The following is a 12,824-nucleotide window of genomic DNA, read 5'->3' as shown; positions in this document are numbered from 1 at the left end:
AGATAAAACGATTTAATTAAGTCATCGGACAGTTAGTATTTGTATCATTTTCAAAAATACAAGTATTTATATTAATATATAAGATAAAAAAATGTTTGTGTATCTGATGTCGGAAAAATCTATTTATAAATCCAGAATAATGTGCTGGTGTTGTACAAAATTCGTAATTCGATTAAATTAAAATTTGATTGGCGCAATTGTTCGGTTTGTAATCCTGAATTGTATTATAGTTAATCAACTTTACTTATACTTTTACAGAAAAAACTGCTCTAAAATTAATGCGGATAAAAGTAAAACTACCAAGTATATAGTAGCATAATATTATACATGGAAAAAAATGTCTGCTGTTGCGCAATTTTCATTTATAATATTAATCTATCGTGAATATGGTTTTCAAGGATCTATAGAGTAATTTTCCAACGGATTAAATCATATTATAATATAGTATTGTCTATAATACCGTGCAATTTTAACTTCACTAGTCCAGCTAACATGTGACTCAGTGAATGGAATACGATAGATCATTGACTTTACAGATAACATTATACAATAAATTAATATATTATTATAATACGTATATGATATATTATATTATGGCCTTTTGTCTTAAGATCTTCGATATGAGGTTTTCCGGAACTATTTCGTATTTCATCGATAGTTTTAGTGTGCCGCGTATCATGTACCTACCTAACCATCGTTGTGTTGTAGGGGTTATTCGTTCGAAAGGATGTTATTATTGTATACATATATATTAAATAAACACGCCATACGATATAGTTGTAGGCACTAATAAATAGGAAATCGGACACTCGAGAACGCCATGTCTATCCTAGACAAGTTAATAATAATTATCATGGATAGTATTCGAAACGTTTATAAACCACGAGGGCTTAATATACATTCTATACATACAGACTGTACACCAGCTACTTCCTATTCTAAAGTAAATAATGTAAAGCAGCGTTTATAGCTAACAACGTGCGTATTATTGTGTAAAGGGTCGATGCTTCTATATTTGTGTTGTGTAGCGTTCTATTAGATGAGTACATTATACCTAAACTATTATGTATATGTATATACATTAGTACATAGTCATATTCATGTGAATTTTGACATAGGTTCTAAATGCAATTAATACGATGAAATCCTATTAAATAAAATCGTATAATAAATAATTATATAAGTAAACGATAAAATTTCCTAACATTGTATTTTTAAGAAATTTATGAATACCGGATTTTTTATTTTAGTTATTTAATTTGGAGCACTCAAAAGCTTAATTATTTTTAGATAATTAAAAGTCGTTAGAAAACAAAATGATTTTCTTTACTGTTTTTTATCTTTATCATTTTTAAATGTTATATTTTTATAACTACAACATACATTTTTAATTCCTTATTACAAAGCAGAATAGCAGAATATTTTTTGGAAAATTTTGATAAAAAGAAATCGAATTTTAGACGAATAGTTTAAGAGTAAGTATAAGTATTTAATGTTTGAGCGGAGTTGAGTGACACAGAGATATCTCGTAAAATGTTGATCCACTTCGTTCGTCCAAACTTTGAATTTTTTTAACCAAGTAACCACTTTTATGAAATGTTATAGATTGAAAAACTAAATAATATTCTGTTTTGAAGTATTGAATTAAAAATGTACGTTGTCATTCAAAAGAGTAAAAAACTTAAAAATAATATAACGATAAAATGTATAGTTTTGTAACAAGTAACAACTTGAAATTATGTAAAAGAAATATTTTTAAAAATAAGTTATTGTTTTCTGAAATAATGATTGTTTATGTTAAATGGATCACTATTATACATAATAGTCATAATACATAACAAATATAGTAGTTCATAATATGTTTTTCTTCCTAAAATATAAGTAAGAACTGAAAATTTTTTGTGTAACATTTTAAAATAGAAAATAAATTACCTATGAATCATTATGAGTATTTTTAAAAATAGTAGTAGACGACGCACCAATTCATGTGCCTCTGTGTACTCAATTTAGTTTTTGAACGAAATAAATGTATTTAATAGAAAGTAATATACATTTTTTCAAAGTGTTTTATTTATATTTTACAGAAAACAATATGTATAGTTAACAGACTACTTTGAACGCTCGTCACGGTTATGGTGGCTTATGCATAATTAACAGAAAATTAAAACTAAAATAGACGACGACACGACGTATAATAATAAGGTAAAACCAAAATATTTATTCATAACAGCGCAGTGTTATAATTATGCTCATTTTAGAAAGATATACGAAAATGCGAAAAAATAAATGTACATAAAATACCTAATAATCATGTTATCAATGTTAAAAATAATGTTTAGTGTTCGTGAGTCGTGATTGAAGCAATACCATAACCATTATTATTACTTTGCTCCTTTGAGCACCGTCTACACTCTACAGTATTACATGGGGGCGCAAACTTCAGGGAATCGTTGTATCAAAATAAGGGGTCTTTAATACTTTAATACCGAAAATGAAAATTCAATACTGAGATAGGCTGGTATTATAATAACAGGGAAAAACAACTCCGGCGGCAATCCCTCCCATATGCTCCCGATTATTTAAAATCACCAATGTTTTTGAACATTATATTCACACACTATTTGGTTGTAATACAATACAAAATTATTGGTGAAGCTTTGCTATTATATTTATATATTTGAAATCAAGACATAATTACGCATTCACAGTAAAAAATGTAAACAGATATATTCTTTATTCGCCAAATTATGTAGCTATATTATGCAATGACGAAGCCAGGAAGGTGTTTTGGGTGTTTTACATGTTATAACACCTCTCGTCAGCCGTATTAGGTTTACAAAAAATATATTTAATATAATATGTTTTAGACATTATCTAAAAAAAATATTGTTATATTATTATGGTTCTATTTCATGTTTGATATTAATTATGAAAATTTATTGCTTTAATGGGGGGAGTGCGTGAACCGGTTCAAGGGATATTTCATATTTAAATATATAAAAATAAAACAATACAATAAAATTCCATAGCAAAAATCCTGGCTGTAACTTTTAAGTTCTATAGATTATAATATGATACATTTTTAAATCACAATATTAGTTACTCAGTACTTTTACTCAGTTCACAGTTGTATATATGTTAGTGTGAATTTAATTTACCGCGAGAGGGACACGAATGATTATTGTAAAACGTACATTATATATTATGGTTATTAAACAGAGACAAATGTTTATAATATATTTTTTTAAATCTAAAACGACGAAGTGGATCATTGTTTCCAAATAATACTAATATATATATATATATAATAATAACTTTAAGTTTAGCTCTTGGAATACTTACAGTGTTGTAAGTGTATAATAATTATAGCTATCGCGCAAATGTTAAACAATGCAAACATCGAATATAATTACATTTAATGGTTACATGTAATGTTATCTTGTAAGAATAATATGTGTTGATGAAGTTTTTTGTTTGAATTTTTATTAGGTATTATTATAATATATCTATACCTGAGCTTTGCTAATTTTATCAATGACTATGTAGTGTGTACATTATGATAATAATGTTTATCATACTCTGTGTAGGTTTCCTACTAAAACGTTTTAAGCTACAAAATAATATTACGTCAGTGCATTATAGGTTTCACCAAAATGGGAAATTGTGTACGACAACTTGGCGCAGAGTTGATTTTGACACACTGTCGTTTGCCCAGCACTATATATAGTATATACCACCTAGTCCACGACCTTTTGTCGTCATGTGTATTGTATATATAATTATATATACACGTGTGTGTTTTTTTAACATTGCAGGTTTTTTACCAGTTGTTGCGCATAAAACATTAATTATTTTCTTAATTACAAAGGACACGAGTTTTGCATGCTCTGCTTTTTCCCCGATGCGCAAGCCGAGCTTTTTGCCTGCAAGCCCCTTTTGTCCGGTTCTTTAATAGGATTCTGCCCTCGTTCTCCATATATATAAATACACTACACATACACAGACATATGAATGCGCTTATGTTTATATGTATACTGTATGTACACATATACCTATATATAGTCTATACAGTATACACGTGAAGGATGAAACAAAACGCACATAGGTTTTCAGCAATGAACACAATTTACATCCATATACACATGCGCGCAATTTGGTCTGCAGACGGAAACAGACCATTAAAACTCTTATCCTTGTATGAAACTCTGGTTGTGGGTAATGGCGTTAAAATCCATATACATTTTACACACAGTACAATAAATAATTAGAAAAAATATTACCCTTGTATTTTAAATACATTATTATGTGTAACACTATTTTAAAAGAATAAATAAATTTTAAGTTAGACGAATTCCAATAGTATTTACCAACATGACATACAGACAAAATATGACACACACGATTAATTTACGTATTTATCTATAGTTGTAAGTACGAAATACATAAAATTATATAAATAATAACTTCTTAAAATTAAAAATTATTTTTATACTATTCAAAACACATAGTTATTAAATTGTTATTAACCATTAAATTGTACCTTTAAATATATTATAGAATTTACGATGTGTATATTTTGTCTAAAATTATGTATCTTATTTTATTGTTAGAATTTATCGAGTTTATTTTATTATTTTGATTATTAGTTAATCGAATAAATGCATTTATTTGTTTCAAATTATGTTACAAAATATTAGAAAATCTCATCGAATATAAATTATACAAATTGTATTTTCAGAAAAAAGAAGGATACAACGATCAAAAATAGAAATATATTTTTTTCAAAAATGTTTATTATTATTCGAAACGATGCTAGTGTCTTAATACTGATAAAACATTTACCCAGTATATATATATATGCATATTTATATTTTAAATAGGGTTAGAAGATAGCGATAGGGATAGATAAATGAGTTCGTATAGTGGTAATAACTTTTGTCAAGAAAAATGTTACAATGTTTTGTAAAAATCTGCACTGTGCAGTGAGTGAGACTCGTATACATAAATTTATACACCCTTCCCCACATCAACACACACACACACACACACACACACACATGCACATACGCGGAGTGATTAATGCTATCGTCACGTTATATTATACAACACGATATTCGAAATGTATATAATATGTATAATATCTACCTATATAATAAGTATAATACACTAACACACGCGTCCATATATACACATACACATGATAACGTGCAGAGACGATAATTAAGGGATTGTATTCCAGTGGTATACACCTACGTGCGTACGTGTACACACATATACATACGAGTATGTATATAATACTGTTTACACGCGGTCAATGCATATTATTATAATGTTCATACTTATGTGGGTATATGCGTGTATATATATATATATAGCGTATATATGTTCGCATAGCTATTTTATTCGTTTCAAGTGTTTCGGGGGGGGGGGGCATTCATTAGAGCACAAACTTCCGGGTACAGCGCATAAATAAAAGAAGAAAAAAAAGAGAGCGGAGAAATTTTCAAACACAGAAAAAAATATACATAAAAAAACGTCAAGAGAGTAGAAACGCCAAAGGTGCGCGGGGTGTGCCCACACATCTCGGGGTCCAGCACACACGGACACACGAGTTCGGTCGCACAATAGGAGAGTTTTCTGATTACTGCATTATGAAAAAGTGTATATAGCGACGGCGGCAAGTGTTTAGCAATGCGTGTACATGAATAATCCCACGCGGCGACGCTATTATATAATATACGTAAATATTATAATATAGCGGCGGGCGTGTGCGAGTGTGTACGCGATGATATAATAATATTGTGCGCTGTGCGAAAATTGCGTGAGCACCGGACCGATGACCGTTGCCCAGGTTCTTCTTATGACTGCAGTACGTATGTATAATATTCGAAATAATTAGAATTGTAAATTACATAATCCCCGGGCCAACACCAGTGTCGGCGGCGGCGGCGGTGGCATCCTCTCATCCGCCCGCTCGTCGGTCCTTTACGTATATACGTCCTCCGCGCCTATCGTTCGCAAAGGGTGAATATACGCTGTGTCGACCGTGCATTGTACCTATACACACATTTATGCGTGTAAGTGTGTGTGTGTGTGTGCGTGCGTATTCACACCGTGTATTCTCGACATCATGTTGTATTATACACAACGCGGCGGCAGCGACGGCGACGGCGACGACGACGACGACGACGACGGAGAGAAAGATAGATAAGGGGGGCGCGGTGGACGAGTGAGTCGGCGGACGAGCGGTGAGCTCTCGACCGGCCCGCCGGCGGACCAGAAATGGGGCAGGTACAAAGCGGTTTTTGCAAAGGCGGCCGAATAAATTATGGCCCAGTGAGTGTCCGTGTGCAGCGAGAGTATAGTATTTGTATGTACACACGCGCGAGAGTTTTCTCTCTCCCTCTGTTCTATGCATATATAGTGTGCATACACACATTTATATATGTGCGTAATATAATATTGTAACGCGCTGTACACAGCAGCACGTGATATCGCCCTATTTGCGCCTTCACATTTATACGATATAACGTGTATATACGCGTATACGCCACTCGTTTCAAAGTGAGTGTGTGTGTGTGTAATTTTTACTTTTAGTATATATTATACCCACCCGTCCACCCCGCCGAAGCAATTTAGTTTAGTCATAGTGTTTCATAATATACCTTGTTTGGTTTGTGTCATAAAGGTAATCGCGTTAACTGATAAGTATGATTATTATTGATAACTGCAGAATCCATTTCAACAACGATTGCAATCGTTGATTATTTTATTGAAAATTAAAATCATATACATTGTGGTCATCAAACGCTCAACAAACCACTCACCTCCCCCCGACGATGTATTGGTGGTGCATTGAACCAACAATTGTATACTTAAACCACCTCAACACGTGAGTGTGTTTACACATATTTTGGTCACGCGATATTTTATCGGCGATATTTTGTCGGTATACCGTTTACGCATATTAATAAACTACACAGCTATACATAATGTAATCGTCAATACACAGAAGGCTTAAGGTTTTAAAAATAACCCCTTCAAGAATTAATTGTTATTGATGCACAACACGCATGTCTTATTGAAAAAAGTCTTTATTTTTCCTTTGTTGATTACTATACTTATCTTGTATACCAACGTACTTATTAAACTGATTAAAATCTTTCTAATAGTTTCATCCTCAAATTAATGATTAAAATACACAATATGGATTTTGCACTATATACTACATAATTACATTATACGTTCTTGCATTAATTAATTTACTGTCATTTTTTAAACTTGATTTTAATTGTAGAAGTATAATATAATAATTTAATATTTTATGTTAAAGAGTATATTGTGTGTTTTAATATATATTACATGTGAATTATAGATACTGCGCGTGAGTAGTTTATCGTTTAAGCGGTGACTAACGATGTCCTTAAATAATACTTTTTTTTTTTTAATATACTCTCATTCGTTCATGGATGAGACTTTAAAGATTCGCGCATAGATGTGTTAGATACTATAATAGATGCTATTACGTTTTAAGCATTTTTATTGTAATATTCAACAATTCCAATCGTTTTTATACAGGTCCTGATTTTATGCATAACATAACTAATATAACTATAATAATAGGTCATTTTCGTCGATATCAATTGGTATATACATCAAGGTATTTACTTTTTGGTAACTCGAATACTATTTAAATATAAATGTATTATTTTTTAAGATTTTCATTGTTGCGACGATTTAATGTAAGATGACGTTTATTTTAAAAATTATTAGAATCTTCTATAATTTAAAAAGAAAATATTATATTACGTTAATTGTTAGGTACAGTACATAATATATACTGTATAGATTTATTATTAAATATTGATACCTATTATTATTATTTGTTATTTCTTTATAAAATGTTTCTTTTATAACTATTTTGTGTATAGAGATAGATTAATTATTCATTTTTATTTATAATAAATTAGTTTAATTTTTTACCTTCTAATTTTCAAATCAGAGAAAAAAGTTTTTTTTACAAAATATGTCTGTATGTAACTGTTGAGTGTGTTACTCAAGAAATAGTTCGAGTGAAATAGTGATCATATCAAAAAAGTTTATTTATGTATAAGTATTTATTTTATAAGTATTAGATACTATCGCATAAATTCAATACTTTATACTAATGTTTTTATGTGTATACTAACTACGAAGCAGTATATTTACTAATAACAATTCAACAACTTAATATTATAAACTAAAATAGGTAATTAGTAATTAGTAATTTATCATTTATAAAATAAAAAAACATAATTTAGTACATTTTTAAAAGCTATACTATATTATATTATATTTTAGCCTTAAATTCGTACATTATTTTACTAATGTGCATAGGTACAATAAGATATCTTTGATATACATTTGTATGCTATAAGGAACGAAAGCCAATACATTGTATTTTTTACACAACTAACTAATAAAAACTATCATTGTCGAATACGGGTAACAAAAACAAAATAATAAATAACTAATTATAATTATTATCAAAATATTCAAAAATAATTTTAAAAAAAGGATAAAAATAATTGTATTCAAACAATGATATTATGATCACATTAACCAATAATATCTAAGGAAAATATTTAAATAATAGCTAGTATATTTATTTATTTAAACTCGTGGTATAAATAACAATAATGATATAAATAACTTTTTTCTTATTTTTATTCGCCTTAAGATATATAATTTTTTGCGTATCAAAATATATCATTAAATTAAACAAGCAACTAATATTCATTACGCTGTATCATAAGTGTATTATGGGATTATTATAAAGCGGGAGCAATAAATCCCTGATGATTAACCACAAATAAGCTCCAAGCGCATGTTAAGTATATACCCTAACATGTATATAAAAACAAATTATCCAAGAAGAAAAATGTAAAATTACAAATTTTAATTACAACTGACTAATTTATATTACGGATTATGCTTTTTGATGACTAAATATTAACAATCAAGCTATTAGTTAATATGTTACAAAGCTTTTTATTTGCTGATAAATAAATTATAGGTTGTAAAAATAATGTGGATATAATCAAAGCCTTGCTAATGTGGTTCATCGTTTAAATTGCACACAATTTAGTAAGGCGCAATTCAAATTAAATAATATTCAACCTGATAACAAATCGAACCCTCATACCCAAATCAATTACGTATGCGTCTAAACATTTATACCCAACTAACACTTCGATTAAGCGGTAACAATGTGCAATTAATCTGTTCATATATTCGTTTACTGTGCGTTATTCATCTATTCGCACAGTTCTAAATAGAATGAAATATACACAAATACCTCCACGAGATAAATATGTCTATATTAGGTATGTTTTAATTTTTAGTCAATTACTATTTTATTAGTCACCGAATAAAAAAGAAAACATGTCCTGACTATTAAACAGTAATTTGAAAATAAACTATAAAAATTAAAAGCGATTATTGACGTTTTCGAATAACAAATTTATTTACTGATTATATGTTATAACAATATTTTCGTTTTTACACATTCAATCTGTATAAATTGCAATCTAAATATCTAACTATATGTAACATTAAGCGTTCAACTACCAGTGAATTAGTTTGTGTTTTAATAACGAAATACAGTAGTAAGAATATAGGTAGTATTGAAATGCGTTTATTAAAATAACATTTAGCAATAAATTATTCTATTATAATTTGATTTTTACGTCTAGATAAGCGTATAGGAATATCTGTGCAATGTGTAATCAATAATATTTTAATACATACTAAGTACTAACACTAAAAATTATTATTATGTCACTATAAGTAAATTTAGATTAAGCTTGTGCATTTGTTTTATCAACTGAGATTTATTTCCACTAATTAATTAAGTACCTATGTTAAATTTTAAAAGCTTATGTATATGCGTTGTATAACTATTAGGTGATACTAATATTAATATTTTGAAAAATTTTGAGCAGCACAAAAAGCAATTGATTCTACATATTATAATTTATTATTTAAAAATATATCCAAATTTTAAACTCAATTTTTAATTTAAGCAACTATTTGTAAATGGTTGTATTTATAAAGATGCTGTATTGGTTTGCGAATAGTATAATAAACAATTATTGATAATTTTCGGATGACTAAACTAACATTAAATTTAAATATTTGTGTCTTAATTAAAATCATTATATTTTGCCTTTTTTAAGATTTAAAGCAAATAGCATACAGTATACAAAAAATAACGCTGTTTTTAAAAATGGGTTGCCATTTTTTTGTTTTTGTGTTTACAACATTGTTCTCTTCATTTGTCTCAATCTACTACCTATCATTCCAATTTTTTGTTGTGTAATCAGTTTTTGTTAAGTGTCCCCATGGATCGAATGTCAATTAAATACGTATGTAGAGGTTGTTAAGACCTTTTACCAATCTAACGAAAGTAGTGCGGAAGCTATGTGACGACTTCGTATCTTACTATAACAGGACGCTGCTTATTTCAATGCAATCTCAAAAGCCCCGATTAAGTGTAACTTAAGTTAAGGTGTCCTCGTGAAACTCACTAAAGAGAACTGAAAGGTAGTTATTGTTAATTTTGTCGACCGCACTTTAGCCTGTCAACAAACTAGGGGAGAACAATCGAATGTTATTTTTTTTCATACGTAGACCAGATGTTATATCGAAACTGTACGTATTTTTTTTTTTGTAATTTTTTGGCTAATTAATATTAGTATTAATTTTTATACAGTTTAATCATATAATATTATATTTGCTTCTTAATATATTCCATTTTAAAATACATAATAGCCTAGCAACATAGAGTAGACTCAATACTCAGAGTATATATTATTGGTATTAGTTGAATAAATACTAGTAGCTATTAGCTATGCAATATGCGTTGTTAAATTGCTGCAGCTTTAATTAGTGAACTTGATAATTAATAGTAATTATGTATATATTTATACCTTTAGCAGTATTTACGTTTACATAATTAATCAATAATATCAATTACAATAACTTACAACCTTCTATAAAAAGCAAACGAGTACTAGAAATTAGAATGCATACATGGCATATGTATATAAAGTATACATATCTATTTATACAACTTTTGATATAATCTTTTTAGTTAAACATAAGATACCAAACATCATATTATTAGTATCTGCTATAAATTATAATAACCTATATGTATAGATAAACTTAAGAAGTAAGCAATACGTTGTGATTTATAATAAAAATTATGATAATAGGCAGTGGCAAAATAAATTAATACACTTACATATTATTACATATTATCATTAAATGTTAATATTCTACGCGGTGTTTAATAATAAGAGTCTATCTATATTGAACTAATGAAAGTTTATTTGCACTATTGAAGTATTGTGTTACATACATATTGCATGTACTAAAATAAATGCTAAAAAATTAAAATATAATTGTTTTTAATCGTATACAACAAGCGTGATGTTTATTAAACATTTAATTAGGAAATAGCCGACTTCAAAAAGCAAATTAAGTCGTTTCAATGTAATATTATGAAAAATATTTTATGGCTTCGATACCTATAATATATCTAAATAATGGCTATATATGTGTTTTAAAGATCTTTGTCTACGCGTTTTGAAATTAGAACTAATGTATAAGTAAATATTATACTATTTTGAGTATGACAGTATTAAGCCAAATATTACTTAGGTATCACATAATATGGCCATATGGGTAATCAACCTATAACCTACAGTATATACATCATTTAGGCAGAATAATTAAGTTACATGATTACAAAATAAAGCAACGATAAGCGTTAAGCAGCGTTCAAACATATAATATTGTTATGTTTTTAGTAAAATGTAAATTTCTATTTAGGTAAGGTGTCCTATACAATTCGTATTGGACTATTGTCTAAGCTTCTTCGCATCACTACTTAAGCATTTGTGAAGCAATTGCAAAACATTGTTATTTTTTTTTTCATTTGTATACAGGTATATTGTTGTAGGTACATTGGCGTAATGCTAAAACACCTAATTAGGAAATAGCTGCACAGGCCGCTAAGAATCACTTTATTCACTCGATTCGATATAATATTATGAAGAATATTATAATACGGTGGTATGTAGCTATGATAACAATAGATGATAATGTGTAATATGCATTTTAAAGATCTTTGTGTACGTATTTGTACGCGTGTTTTGAAATAACTGTTACAGCATCAGTCTGGTACGTCGCTCGTGGATTGTATATGAAAATCGAAGGGGTGGCCAAAATAGTTTCAAGAATGCTATATAATAATATGTACGATATTATCGTACGAACACGCGGGTTCTTTTTTTTTTACTTCCCCCACGGTAGCGGCGGTCGCCGCCGCCGCCGACATTCGCGCGCGTCTGGGTCGATACCGAGTGAAAATCCATAAAACGGCGGAGCTACGAACCGCACGTCGGCCAATCTTGTCACTCGGTTTAACCCCCACCCTCCATACCCTTTCGTCGTGGTTGTTTTTTCCCGTATTCCCAGTGTGTCCTCAGTATAAAATGTGTGGATCAAAAAGAATAATATAATAAAATTCAAAATACAAAATCCTGTAACCTTACCGTATTCTCCAACAGGGTACGCCACAATAATAATATTATTATGTAAAAACATGGTACGCAGTCGATATTTTTCATCGTAGTTTTTCATTATTTTAAAACTGAAACAAAAAAATTGTTGTTTTATTAGAGGTTTACTAACAAGTTATAATATACTTATATATATATATATATATATATATATATATATATATATATATATATATAGTACTGGGAATAGATAAC

The 12,824-nt window shown here is 28.9% G+C and overlaps 1 long non-coding RNA gene across 1 annotated transcript in view; it reads right to left on the bottom strand.

Annotated features, from left to right (window-relative positions):
• LOC132918234 (uncharacterized) overlaps window positions 1–12,824 on the bottom strand; it is a 37,720-nt gene that overhangs the window by 14,374 nt on the left and 10,522 nt on the right. Inside the window, exon 2 of the long non-coding RNA XR_009660424.1 lies at window positions 12,603–12,700. This is a non-coding gene — a long non-coding RNA (uncharacterized LOC132918234). The remainder of the gene's footprint in view (window positions 1–12,602; window positions 12,701–12,824) is intronic.

This window comes from Rhopalosiphum padi, chromosome 1 (genome assembly GCF_020882245.1).
Source record: "Rhopalosiphum padi isolate XX-2018 chromosome 1, ASM2088224v1, whole genome shotgun sequence".
In the NCBI taxonomy this organism is placed as follows: Eukaryota; Metazoa; Arthropoda; class Insecta; order Hemiptera; family Aphididae; genus Rhopalosiphum; species Rhopalosiphum padi.
This window is presented reverse-complemented; position numbering and strand designations above follow the sequence as displayed.